Source organism: Chiloscyllium plagiosum, unplaced genomic scaffold (assembly GCF_037043375.1).
Source record: "Chiloscyllium plagiosum isolate Xiang-an unplaced genomic scaffold, Cpla_swu_hap1 HiC_scaffold_45, whole genome shotgun sequence".
In the NCBI taxonomy this organism is placed as follows: Eukaryota; Metazoa; Chordata; class Chondrichthyes; order Orectolobiformes; family Hemiscylliidae; genus Chiloscyllium; species Chiloscyllium plagiosum.
This window is the reverse complement of record NW_028270183.1, coordinates 10,355,259-10,370,203: the sequence shown is the minus strand read 5'-3', so window position 1 is coordinate 10,370,203 and position 14,945 is coordinate 10,355,259.

The window sequence follows — 14,945 nt, the reverse complement described above, 5'->3', positions numbered from 1 at the left end:
CAAATTGAATTCCTGGAATTGACACTCTGTCAATCACTCCCACTGTAACTTCCCCAGTCTTGAATTGGCACTCCAACCTATTCTTACATAGAGGAAAGCTAAATTCCTGTCCATCTATCCCACAAATTACCACAGTCTTGGGTAACAGATCAGAAAGAGTGCATACTCGCTCAATCCTTACTATCAGTGACTGGTTAGATCCTGTATCTCTCAAAACTAAAACTCCTTGTCCTTCTCCCCTGTTCTTTCTGAGTAAACTTTACCCACAGAGGCAAATTCTTTGCAGAAATCAGGTGCTAACTCCATACCCAGCCCCTGCCTAGGCTGTGCACTCTTACTGCAGCTCCTCTGCTCTTCTTGGGGTCTCCTTTACTATCTTCACTAATGCCACTGGCTTAACTATTTTTACCACATCTTTTCCCACAGCACCTTTCTTTAACGAACAGCACTGTGACTTTACATGTCCCACTTTACTACAGTAGAAACACCGGAGGCCTTTCACCTCCTTTCCACCCTTTTTATCTTGTGGTAAATTCTTACCAGTGCTCTCTACTCTTAGTTTAGTAGTGTAGGATGAAATTCTGGCCGGAAGTTTGTCTTATGCACCACATGAATTCATCTGCTAATTCTGCTGCCCTTCTCAGTTCCTGAACTTTCTGTTCCTCCATGTGATTTTTTTACCATCTCAAGAAGTGAGTTTTTAAACTCCTCCAACAGAATAATCTTAGAGCCTCAAAGGTCTTATCTATTTTCAAAGCACATACTCATTGATCAAAATGACTATGTTTAATTATTTCAAACTCAACATAAGTCTGACCTGGTTCCTTCTTTGTGCTTCTGAACTGCTGTCTATATGCTTCTGGCACCAATTCATAAGCACTTAAAGCCTGTTTAACCTCTTCATAATCTCTTGATACCTCATCTGAAAGTGTGGCACATACATCACTAGCTCTGCCTACCAGTTTAGTCTGAACTAGCATTACCCATAAATCCTCAGACCACTCCAACTGCCTAGCCAATTTTTCAAATGAAATAAAGAAAGCTTCAATATCTTTCTCATCAAAATGTGGCAGAGTTGTGACACATATATCTATCACTACCTTCTCTTTTAATCTGCATCTTGTTAACTTGACTTTGCTGACGAAGTCGCAACTTCTCAAGTTCAAATTCTCTCTCTCTTTCTCCTTTCTTTCTCCCTTCTCTCTCTTCGCTCAGCTAAAAACCTTCTCTGTCTCCCCCCCTCCCCCCCCGTTTCTCTTTCTCTCTCCCTTTGTTTATCTTCTAACTCAATTTTCCTCAATTGTAATTTAAAATTTTCTACCTCTACTGCAGTAATCTGTTTCTCTGACACACCTGAGTGCTTGAGTAACTCCCTTACAATTTCAGCTTTACTTTTGTCCTTGGTTAAACCCACATCCAACTGACTTGCTAATTCTAAAAGTATGGTCTTTTTCTTTCCTTCTAAACTTTCTTGGCAACTTTGAGAATCATCTTCAAATCCCAGAACCTCTTTAGCAGTTTTAAGAGCCATTTCTCTCACTTTAAATTTAATCAACCACAAGTCACCAAAATTAAACAAATTGTCTCACCTGTATTTTATTTAAAGATCTAGGACACTAACCTGCAAGTGTTTAAATCTGTTGGGATTTTTCATACCCCAAATCTATTCAAACTGTGTAAACCAGTTCAAATCCTGGCCGAGCCCCTAAACTGTTACGACACGGGGTAAACACTGTTGCTTAATTCAAACCAGCAACACAGAAAAGAGTTATTCTATGCAGTAATCTGTGAAAATTCAAGGGGACAAGAACTATTTAAAGTGAAAATTAACAACATTATTTCTTAAAGTATAACAGAGAATGATTAACTAACAACTATTTGTAACTCCACCCTCTAACCTATCTTTTACCTTCCTTTCTATAATACTAATCCGATAAAACTCCCGTTTAAGATTTACAAACTAAAACTTCTTATCTCAAAGCCAGACAGCTTTCGGTTCTTCTCTGTATTCCTGCCTTCTTTTCTCCTTCTTGGGGGTTCTGCATCACAGGTTACTGACTGATAAAGGTACCTTAAGAGACCTATTTTTTCAGGCATTCTTTATGTGCTGGTAGGTTGGCAGTTCTTCTCCCAACTCTTCAATTTTCCCAGGTCTTATACCCCCAAAGCATCGGATTGTGTCATGGGCTTTTAAGATTGTCAATATACTCAATTTAAACTTGATTGGAATTTGGTATTTTTCGGGATATAATTTAAACTGATTGGCTGAATTCAAATTTGTTTTTTGTTTCATAGCAACTCAGCCAGTGCTATTCCTTCTGAACCAAATGTTACTTTGTAAATTCTCCAGCACTCAGTGTGCTTGCCAAGTCCTCCACTCCCTTAAAGGTACAATTGTACACCTTCATAACGCTGCCTTATTTCCTATATTACAGTTACAGATCAAAAATGCTTTCATTGGCTGCATGGACAATGGGATGTCCTGAATCATCCTGGACAAAAGCAAAATGCTGCAGGTGTTGGAAATCTGAAATTTAAAAGAAAAATTGAAAAGCTTAGCAAGTCTGGCAGCATCTGTAAAGAAAGAAAGAATTAATGGTGATGGATCACAACACAACATGCAAGGATAACTCTATTCCCTTCTCCACAGATGCTGACAGACTTATGAAGTTACTTCTAACATTCTCTTTGTCTTTATAAATACAATTTCCTTTTTATTTCAATCATTATTCAATAGTACTACCTGGAGGCCACTGATGCTGGGCTATGGATAGGTTTTTGAATTCGCAAATTGCTGACAACAGTAGCATTTATTGCCTGGTATTAAAGCTCCTTTTATTCCAGGTTCATGTTGAATTCAAATTATAGCATCTGCTGTGACAGATCTGAAACCATGTCGCCAAACATTATTGTTTGATTATTGTCCTTGATTATTAGCCGATTGACATTATCCTACACCACTGCCTCCTGATGCTTGTTCTCCTGTCGTTAAAAACAGAAATTGCTGGAGAAACTCAGCAGGTCTGGCAGCATCTGTGGAAAGAAAACAGAGTCAATGTTTCTGGTCCAGTGACCCTTCATCAGAACAGTCCTGACGAAGGGTGTCTGGACTCAAAACATCGCTTTCTCTCCACAGAGACTACCACACCTTCTGAGTTTCTCCAGCAATTTCTGTTCTTGTTTCACATTTCCGGCATCCACAGTTCTTGGTTTTATTTTAGCACTTGTTCTCTGGTACTTGGTGTTGCTAGAACAAGCTCTGATGCCAACAGGAAGCACTTGGGAGAGGAAGTGTAAGGTAACAACTGAAGGGTAACAGCAGCTGTCTTGGGAAATTAACCAAATGAAAGAAAAAACTTCAATTATTATGTTCGGCATGGGCTGGTTTGACCGAAGGGTCTGTTTCCGTGCTGCATGAGTCTATAACTATTCTATAAATAAATTTTCAATTAACATTTCTAGATAAAAATGGAAACAAAGTCTTATCATTAAAATGAAGAATTATAGAATGATGTTCCTGCATACATGCTGCAGTATGATGTCTAAGCCTAATGGGGGCAGTGTGCAGTATTTAAAATGCCTGTATTTATGTCATTGATCTAATGGAAGTTTCCTGCTTTGATTAACAATTTTAACCCTGATTAAATATACGCGTCTAGCTCAGTCACATAAATGATAGAATCGCTCAGCTTCAGTTCGAAATCTGCAACAGTGGAAATGCTAAATGGATCTGAAAACATTCACCTCCTTGCAGTAATGGGAAGTGAGAAGATCCAGGATTAACACTCCTGATCACTCGTCCTACTATCATCTCTGGAATTCTATCCCAACATCTTCAAGAGAGAATGGGGAAACAGTTGATAGAAAGAAAATTCATGTGTTATGGAGAGTTAAACAATACCAATGGGGAACAGGAAAATCAGAAAGATTTTTATCTCCAACAATAAAAAATTGTCAGAATGGTGAATGGAGTACCAACAAGAAAAACATCACAGCTAAGACCAGTATGATCTCCTAGTTGCCGAGGACTCAGAGGGTGGTGTATGGAATGAGCTGCCAGACGAAGTGGTGGAGGCTGGTACAATTGCAACATTTAAAAGGCATCTGGATGGGTATATGAACAGGAAAGGTTTGGAGGGATATGGGCTGGCAGGTGGGGACTAGATTGGGCTGGGCTATCTGGTCAGCATGGACGAGTTGGACCGAAGGATCTGTTTCCGTGCTGTACATCTCTATGACTCTATGACTCTGATTACGTTTTGGAGAGTTAAAAAATAAAATTTGCAGTGATTTTAGTTTTGACTTAGCGTTTGTATGAGGTCCCAGGTGATTTTGTAGGTGTGGTGGACAGGGTATATGAAGTCAAGGGAGATGAGTCACAAAACGATAGAATGGTTACAACACAGAAGGAGGTCATTCAGCCCCGATGTCTGTGCCAACTCTCTACAAGCAACTCCGCGCATCCCACATTTTTCCCCATAAGACTGCAAGTTTTATTTTTCTTTTCAACCATCCAATTTCCTTTTGCAAAGTTATGATTGAGTCTGTCTCTACCAAACTGGAGGCAGCTTCCGCAGTAAGTGTGAAAAGGAAAGTGTAGACACATGAGAATGTTCACTGCTGATGAAGTGTAATAATATCACAAATGTCACATGTTTATAGAAAAATGATCCAGAATCCCTATATGGTGGAAGCAGGCCATTTGGCCCACACCAACCCTGCAAAGAGCATCCCACTCAGATCCAATCTCCTACCCCTGCATTTCCTTTGGCTAGTCCACCTAGTCTACACATCCTTGATACAATGGGGAGTCCTGAAGAAGGGCTTATGCCCGAAACGTCGATTCTCCTATTCCATGGATGCTGCCTGACCTGCTGCGCTTTTCCAGCAACACATTTTCAGCTCTGATCTCCAGCATCTGCAGTCCTCACTTTCTCCTCGGAGGTTTAGTATGGCCAATCCACCTAACCTGCACATCTTTGTACTGGAGGAAGAAACCCACACAGATACGGGGGGGGGGGGGGGAGGGGAGAATGTGCAAACTCCACACAGACAGTCGCCTAAGGCTGGAATCAAACCAAACCAAATCAATGCTAACCACTGTGCCACCCTAAACCTTCTCTGAACTGCCTCCAACGCATGTTCATTCTATGTGTTGGAGGGTCCCTAGCATTGTGAGGTAGCCACTATGCCACCATGTCACCCCAGAAAGAGACCACAGTTCCACTAGGGTCTAAGGCAATCTGTGTATCTACTACTTTGCAAGTAAAGCATTTTAAGGAAAGCACCTAGAAGTAATAGTTGGGAGAATAAAATTAATTAAACTCCGTATAAACAATGAAACAGGGAATTAGATAAATACTTGAGGGAACAAAATTAGGGCTACAGATAAAAAGAAGTGGAGAGTGAGAATTATTTGGACATCTCTTGGAAAACGTTAGCACAGTCATGATGGTGTTGAGGGCCTCCTGTATTGTGTGATTGTATAAGGCACATAGAGTTCTGATTTCCAATGAAAGGTGATACAACTGGATTCACGTATTGAGAAAAGCCGCAGATCTATGTAGGATTTGTGAACTGCTTAAGATTGTTCTGTCTATCAGTTTAGGAATGTCAGCGCTGTGAAATGAAACATCCTGCCCATTTCATCCCCCCAGCATAGCATCAACCACATTATTAGTCACCTTATTTAACAAAGAATGAACATTTGTTGGAGACAGTTCAGAGAAGGTTTAGGGTGGCACAGTGGTTAGCATTGATTTGATTTGGTTTGATTTATTACTGTCACATGTATCGAGATACAGTGGAAAGTATTGTACTGTGTGCTATCCCATCTCACATAAGTACATCAGGGTAGTAGAACAAAATGCAGGATATAGTATTACAACTACAGAGAAGGTGCAGAGAAAGAGCAACTCTAATATATGAGAGGTCCATTGGAAGGTCTGAATAACAGCAGGGAAGAAGCAGTTCTGGTACGTGTTTTCAAACTTTTGTATCTTCTGCCCAATAGAAGAGGGTGAAAGAGAGAATAACTGGTGTGGGAGGGTTCTTTGATTATGTTGGTTGCTTTCCGGAGGAGCTGAAAGGAGTTGAACATCCATCAGGGGCAAGCAAGGATTCAGATTTAAGCTTATAATCAGATTGCCCATGATCTTACTGAAGGGTAGAAAGTCTTGAACGGTTGAATAGATTACTCCTGTTTCAGATTCATGTGATCATATTTTTAGGGCTATAGTATGGAGGGAAGGAAGAGCTCCAAGTGTTCCCAGGATTTTAGCTTGGATTGCTAGTCCACCATTGGACTGTTTCACCATGATTTCGCTTTCTAATGATCTGTTAACCCAGCACCCAACAGAATTGAAACTTTGAGCTTGCTGGGCATGGTTAACTGTTTATCAATCACACCTCCCAAACATTTGTCCTCCTCTAACTATATTTTTAAAAACTGGCATGGTGGTTCAGTGGTTAGCACTGCTGCCGCACAGCGCCAGGGACCTATGTTCAATTCCAGCCTCGGGTGACAGTCTGTGTGGAGTGTGCACATTCTCCCCTTGTATGCATGTGTTTCCTCCGGGTGCTCCGATTTCCTCTCACAGTCCAAAAGCTGTGCAGGTTAGGGTGAATTAGCCAAGCTAAATTGCCCATAATGATCAGGGATGTGTAGGCTAGGTGCATTAGTCAGGGGAAATGTAGAGCAAGAGGGTAGGGGAATGGGTCTGGGTGGGTTACTCTTTGGAAGTTCGGTGTGGACTTGTTGTGACAGGAGAATTTTACTGTTAATCAAGTCCCATTCCTCCACTAGTCACACCATTAGTATAATGTGTCAATTCAATCACTAAAATTACCAGCTGATTCTTTTTTTTAAACCATTATCCAGAATTTTCACTTGGAATATATTATAACACAAAAATTATTCTTAAAACAAATAGCAAGCACTGGCTAACATCTAAGCTTTAAACAGGAATTGGAGTTACATCCTCTTAATTTCAACAGACACAGAAACAATGAAAGCAATGGAGACAATGTGATAACTTCTCATGGTCCACCCACTTTCTTGTTGATGAATTCGAATTGTTCAAAAAATGTGCTGGTAAAGCACAGCAGGTCAGGCAGGAGAGTCGACGTTTCAGGCATAAGCCCTTATCAGCACCATACGTTTCGACTCTGGTCTCCAGCATCTGCAGTCCTCACTTTCTCTAATTTCTAATTGTTGACAGCCGTAGACCGATGGAAGACCTTTAGTTCAGATTGAAATCAAGCTGGTCTTTGGAAAGTGCTCGTAATTTGGCTTCTCAGGGTTTGTAAGGTAGTTGAAAGTACTGATATTTGGAAACTTTATCAGGTCCAGAAAGAGTTGCTAGGCCACTGCCAGCAAAGGATCACTGGTAGTCTTTTCCAAAGACAGATTTTTCAACAATTAATGACCATACACCCCATCTGTTATCTCCTGAGAAACTTTACTTGTCTTTTTCTTCAAAGTAATTTGACTTTTTATAAACAACAGGTAAACACAATCCCTATTAAACTTTGGCTTTATTTTTCAAGAAACCACATGGTGAGGCAAGACCAGTTTCAATGCAGCAAGTGTCTTAACTGTACCATTTCTTCCAATTTCTCAGATACCCAATAAATGTTAAGTAAGTATACTCAATAATCCTTATGTGTAATTGAATCATTGACAGCGCTGTTGATGACCCTTTCAATGCTTTCCTAATCATCACGAGTAGATTGATAGGCACTGGTTCGGATTTGAGGTATTTTCCCACACCGTCAGGTAGCTAGCAGTGTTGCTAGTTTGGCTAGAAGCACGGTGATCTCTCAAAGGTGAGTATTCAGAACTAGAGCTGGGATATTATCAGGACGCACAGCCATTGGTGTATCCAGCCATTTGATGTCATAACCTGGAACGAATCAAATTGACTAAAGATTTGCATCTGTGATCCTCTTCACCGTGTCACTAGTTCTCAATTCCAACAATTCTCCATAAACTCTGTAAATGAGGTAATGCAGAGATATTCTTTGTGTTGTGTGGGAGTATTATGTTGATTTGAAAATGCTGAGTAACAATCCCAGATCAACACTCAGTATTTTGGGAACTCTGTTGTTAAGTGGTTACAAAACACATAAACAAAGTCAACTCATTCTTTCCTTTGGTCAAACCTATTTTGCCTTTTATTTGTATTCAACACAACTCAGTCTGATTACTGTACACATCTCCACTTTATGCCAGCCTCTGGTTACCAGGCTGAAGGTCAAAAGTGAAGTTAGGATGGGAAATTATAAATTTTTGGAGTACTTTTATTTGGTTTAAAGCAAGGATAGGTTTGATAGGTTGAAGAACACTTTTTCTTCCATACTGCCTTTGTGATGAAACTCATTGGACTCACAGTCAGTGGACAGAGAAATCAATTGTCCCCATCAGTTATTGTTTGCTTAGAAAGATATGGAGAGACCTGAATCAATATCAACACTCAAACACATGCATTTTCATTTTGGATAGGGTCTCTATTGTCTTCCTTTTACTCTTTTTCTATCTTCTTAATTAGACCCCAACCCTTTGCTAGATAGAATTAAATATTTGCATTTTTAAATTATTTATTCATATGAGATATGAGCACCGTGGGCCGGACATTATTTCCCTTGAGAAAGTAATGGTGAGCCACCATCTTGAATCAGGAGGACGTCCGTCTTGAAGGACAAGGGGCAGCAGATACATGGGAGAACTGCTTCCTGCAAGCTCCCCTCCATCCCGATTGGAAATATATCGCCACTCCTTCACAGTTGTTGGGTCAAAATCCCAGAATTCCCTCCCTACCGGCATTGTGGTTCTACCTACAGCACATGGACTGCAACGGTTCAAGATGGGAGCTCACACCACCTTCTCGAGGCCAAAGAGGGTGGGTCCCCACTTACTCTGCCTCAGCCTGTCAGCATCTATTCATTCCTCCCTTCATGAGTTTATTTAGCTTTCCCTTAAATGTATCGACGTTATTCATTTCAACAATACTTAGTGGGAGCTCCACATCCTCACCATTCTCTGAGAAAAGATAGCTTTCCCTGAATTCCTGATCAGATTTACGAGTAACTACCTTGTGGTAGTGACTTGAGTTTTGGAATCCCCCCCCCCCCACCCCCTGTCAAGCCCCTTCCATAATTTTATAAACCCATGATCAGGTTATCCCTCAGTCTTGTCTTTTCCAGAGACAAGTGTTCCAGGTTCTTTAGAATTTCCTCATCAATATAACAACTCAAATCTTGAATTGCAAGATATCTTTCAAAAAGTTATTGGTATTATATTGTGCTGGTCGTTTTGTTTTTTACATGTTCAGAACCAGTGCCTTTGTAAATTATTATAATGTGGTCATTTTGAAGAAGGGAGTTGACTCGCAACTGCACACAGAAGATGTTTATTAAGCAGAGTGCAGCGGGAGAATTCTACCCTTGCCCGATAGCTATGTTCAACTGTACCCAATGAGATTTATTACCTGTACCCAGTAAGCCCATGCCTGTACGATATTGCCAACATGTACTCAGGATTTACTAACACATTCAGATGATGACAAAAGACAATTTAAAAACGTTGCAGCTTTTTTTGTTCAGAATTAACGTCGAGGGACACAACACCCTTCTGTTGTTTCCTGTGGCAAACACTAGAGAAAACTTTCTTCCTAACCCCCTCCCCCATCCCTGAGTTGTCACGTGCATCCGAAAATGATTGAGATCTCATTGCCCTTGTTATAAGATTATACTAAAGAACGCCATCTTCTCCCCCTCTCTATTTGTCTGCAGTTTGTTTTCTCTGATTACGCAAACACCTTTCCACATCTTTGCATTATTTTACTTTTCATGTGATGAAATTCATCAGCCATGTTCTTGCATTGCTGAGTGTTTTGCAGTTGTGCTTTGAACAAATGGTCTCCTGTTGCAGTTCTAGAGTCACAAGAACCTGTCCCTGTTGCTTTGACAGAGAGATAGGGAAAGAACATAAAAGACCCACATCGGTCATGCTTACAATTGCTAAACAGACCTGTGTACAAGCAATCAATGTAGATTTGGGCAAGGCATGGAGCGAAGAATTATGGAAACAAACTGGATGTTTAGTCAAAATATCCATTAGACACAAGTCACTTTACCCCTTTACTGAGAACAACAGTATTAGTTCATTAAAGTAAAGCAAAGAACAGCAGATGCTGGAAATCTGAAACAAAACCAGTAATTGTTAGAGGAATTCAGCAGGTCTGGCAGCATCTGTGGAGAGAGAAACAGAGTTAACATTTCAAAACCCTGTTCTGAAGAAGGGTCACTGGATCCAAGACATTATTTCTCTCTCACCACGATGCTGCCAGACCTGCTGAGTTTCTCCTTTCTGTTTTTCTTAGCATTAGCTCAGTGTTGCACTCATACTGAGAAGCAGAGGGGCTCACATACTCTGTGTCAAGTGAGACAACTTGGTTAAGGCCAACTTTACATTGTTTTCTGATTGGATCAAACAGACACTTTTACCTTAAAACAGCTACTGCATCCAAGTAAAACCATGTGCTCGGTTCCAAAGCAATGAGATTTGGAATTTTGCTGCCGTTGAGAATTTTTAGCTTCCCATGAGGATGGTGACATGATGGAAATAATTTGGATTCTGAACAGTTTTGACAGAGTAAAGGTAGAGAAGGTTGGCCCATGTGTAAATGCTTGGGCTTCGAATGGTTTGATGTTTATTTTTTGGGGGTCAGATCAGAACTAGAGGTTATAAATAAGAACATAGGACACAGGAATAAGAATGGATTATCTGGATGGGTATATGAATATGAATAGGAAGGGTTTGGAGGATATGGGCTGGATGCTGGTAGATGGGACTAGATTGGGTTAGGACATTTGGTTGGCATGGATGTGTTGGACCAAAGGGTCTGTTTCCGTGCTGTACATCTCTATGACTTTATGACTCTATTTGATCCTTCAAGCCTGCTCCAACATTGAATAAGAACATGACTGATCTGTTTGTGTTCTCAATTCTACTTTCCTACCTGCTTGTTCATAACCTTTGACTCCCATGTCTATCAAACATCAGTTTTGAATAAATTAAATGACCCAGGCTCCATTACTTTTGAAAAGCCTTGGACAGAAAAATTCTCATAACCTTCATCTTGAAGAGGGTGAGGATACCCATATCCCTCTGTCCCACTGTGTTTTGGACTCTCTCCCAATTTACATTTTCTGCTCATCCTACCAAAGTTCACATTTTCCCCATGTGAAATCTAACTGCCTAAATATTTGCTCAATCTTTTAACATGTCAATATCTCTTTGCCATCTCTATACCTTCTCTTGACTAGTTACTTTCTGACTTAACTTGGTGTCATCCACAAATGTAGTCACCAGACATTTGGTTCCTTCATCCTATTCATTGATAATCCATTGTAAATAGTTACAGTTCCAGCATCCATCCCTGATTCCACTCATTAAAACTAGTCAACTCAAAAAGGACCCAAGTATCCTGATTCTCAGCTTCCTGTTAGGGAACTGATTCTTTTTCACGCAAATATGTCATCTCCCTACACTGTATGTTCTTAACTGTGAGGTAGCACCTTGTCCTTTGAAAATTCAAGTGCACTACCTCGAATCACTGCAGTGTGGAAGCGGGTCATTCAGTCCCCACTGACTCTCCAAAGAGCATCCTACCCAGACCCAACCCCATCACCCTGCATTTCCCATGGCTAATCCACCTCACCTGCACATCTCTGAACAATTTAGCATGTCCAATCCACCCTAACCTGGACATCTTTGTAGTGTGGGAGGAAACCAGAGCAACGGGAGGAAATCCACGCAGACACAAGGAGAATATGTAAACTCCACACAGGCAGTCGTCCGAATTGAACCTAGGCCCCTGGCGCTGTAAGGCAGCCGTGCTAACCACTGAGCCACCGTGCTGCCATCTGCAAAGATACACTTACTCCTAATACATCCAACAAGGAATTCAGGAGAAACCTCTCTACCCAGAGAGTGGTGAGAATGGGAAACTTTCTGCCACAAGGAATATTTGAAGTGAATAGTACAGATTCATGTATGGGGAAGCTGGATAAACATGAGGGAGAAAAGAGTAGAAAGATTTGCAAATAGGGTGAGATAACGTCAATGTGAGTGTCAAACCAGATCCAAACAAGTCAGCGAGCAGAAACCAAGGATCTTTTATTAACAACTTAGTCTTACACTTACTCCACAGACCAGTCGCAACTGCTCTCCCTCATTTTGTTTTAAGTAAACCTGTCTAGATACACCTCTGGAATAGATGGAACTTGAATCTGGGTTTTCTGGTGCAGAGGTAAAGATGCTACCACTGTGCCACAAGAACACCTAACTGTTCACCCTTATATCTAATCAGTCAATTGTTTAATAATTTAACCCCAGTCAGGTACTTAACAACCAGCTATATTCACAAGAAATGATTCAGAAGAAGAGTCATATTTGACTTGGAACATCAATTCTGTAACACTAATCCACAGTGTTTTGATTTTATATTGTGAGGGAAGCTGTTTGTGTGGAGTTTAAACAGCACTCAGACCAGTTGAATTGAATGGTTTCTTTGTGTTCTATAGACTCTATGTACTTTAGTACAAGAGGTTAGTAGCTGTAATTGATGACTGAAATCCAATTAATCAGAACATCAAAGGCAGAATGAGATGAAATAATGAGCAGATGAAGTATTCCAGGATTAACTGGCTCTGTTATTCTTACTTATATAAATGAAAACAATATTTCTTCCATGAAGATCATAAAAATTGTCTCTTAAATTCATTGTATCTCATGTAGAACAACAGTTATAATTTCTTAATTTGATTGAAATGGGTGTATTTAGATAAAACTTATAGAGTCATACAGTTGTACAGCACGGAAACAGATGCTTCAGTCCAACTTGTCCATGCTGACCAGATATCCCAACGTCTCTTTCCATATATCTTCCCTCTCTCTTAACTCCAGTGCAATACTGAGGGAGTGCCAAACGGTTTGAGGTGCAATATTAAACTGTGACCTCATTTACCTTTCAGATAGATCACATGGTTCTGTTATGAAGAAGAATGAGGCAGGGTCCAGGCTAATGTCTATCCCTCAATCAATATGACAAAAGCACATTCTATGGTTATTAACCAATGGCTGTTAATGGAGAATTTGTTGTCCACTTACTGGCCTTTCCTACATTATTGTGACTACACTTTGATAAGTACTTCATTGACTGTAAAATGCTTTGAGTCTCCCAACACTAGTGAAAACTGCTTTCACAGAATAATAGAATCCCTACAGTGTGGAAACAGGCCATTTGGCCCAATAAGTCCACTCCGAGCCTCCGAAGAATAACCCTCCAGACCCAAACCCCTACCCTATTACTCTACATTTGCCCCTGACTAATGCACCTAACCTACACATCCCTAAGCACTATGGGCAATTTAGCATGGCCAATTCACCTAACCTGCACATCTTTGGATTGTGGGAGGAAACTGGAGCATCCAAGGAAACCCATGCAGACACAGGGAGAGCATGCAATCTCCACACAGACAGTTGCCCAAGGCTGGAATCAAACCTGAGTCCCTGACACAGGCAGCAGTGCTAACCACTGAGCGACTATGCGGTGTAACTGCAAATTTTTCTTCCGTCTTCCCTTTTGTCATTCCTCCTTTTGCTTTCCTTCTTTCAGCTGTTCCAATCTCCCCCATTCTTGCCTTCAGTTCTTCTTGACTTCCCTCATTTCTTCCTCCATTCTGTTCCGGCCTTCCTCCGTTTTTCTTCTTCCCATTAGCTTTTTCTTTCAATAAACTTCACACTTTCTTCATAAAATTCACACGACCACTCAAAAGTGTAAAGTGTAATCCCAATCAATTTCTGCTAATGCTGTACATTTACAATTCGCTACAAGATTGAATACATGTCCAACACATAACTCAAGAAGTTTCACCCAGTCTCCCTTGTTTATTGTAGCTGAAAGGCCTTAGTTTATTTTACTTGGTTCCAAAAAATACATATTTCATAAAATTTGCAAAAGTACATACCAAAACATTTCAAATTGAGCGTTACTGGAAATGCAATTGAATTCACTTACCCCCTTACTGCATCTTCCATTCTGTGGCTCCTCACTGCCAATCCAGTGCTCTTGATCTTCACAATGTATGTTCCATGACAGACACGGAGCCTAAATAGTTCTATATTGTTCAAGAATGTTTTCAGCCTTTCGGTGTATTTAGGTAGTGACCTTTCCCCATTGCACCTCTATACCATCTTCCCCAAACTTTAGTCTGTCGTTCTTGACATTGTCCTGGATCTTGGTATGTGTCAGTCTGCAACACCCACTTGTGGACAACAGCACTAGAAGACCAATACATTGTGGAGAAAGTAAGGACTGCAGTTGCTGGTGAGTTAGAGTCAAAATTGTGACGCTGGAAAAGCACAGCAGGTCAGGCAGCATCTGAGGGGCAGGAGAGTCGATGTTTCAGGCATAAGCCCTTCAACAGGAATGTGTGCAGGCTAACAAGCATCTTTCACAGAGTTTGACGGTCTTCCTGGTGCAATTGATGTTTGTCTTATTGTGCACTCCTTTGGAGCAGCCAATGGACCACAGAGTCCTGTGTCACAGGGCTGCTTAGGATAAATCCCGTCAATAAATCCTCACAGCACATCGCTCCAGTGCTACTTTGCAAAGGGGCATTTCCCTATTAGCTTTATTGCATCCAGAGAGCATTGTGCTTAATAGGTTAGCAAATATCTGATGAAGGGCTTTTGACCTGAAAATGATTTCCTGATGAAGGGCTTTTGCCCAAAACGTTGATTCTCCTGCTCTTCGGATGCTGCCTGATCTGCTGTGCTTTTCCAGCACCACACTCTCGACTCTAATCTCCAGTATCTGCAGTCCTCAGTTTTGCCTAGGTTAGAAAATATTCTAGCTTTCATTGAAGGAGAGCCCATT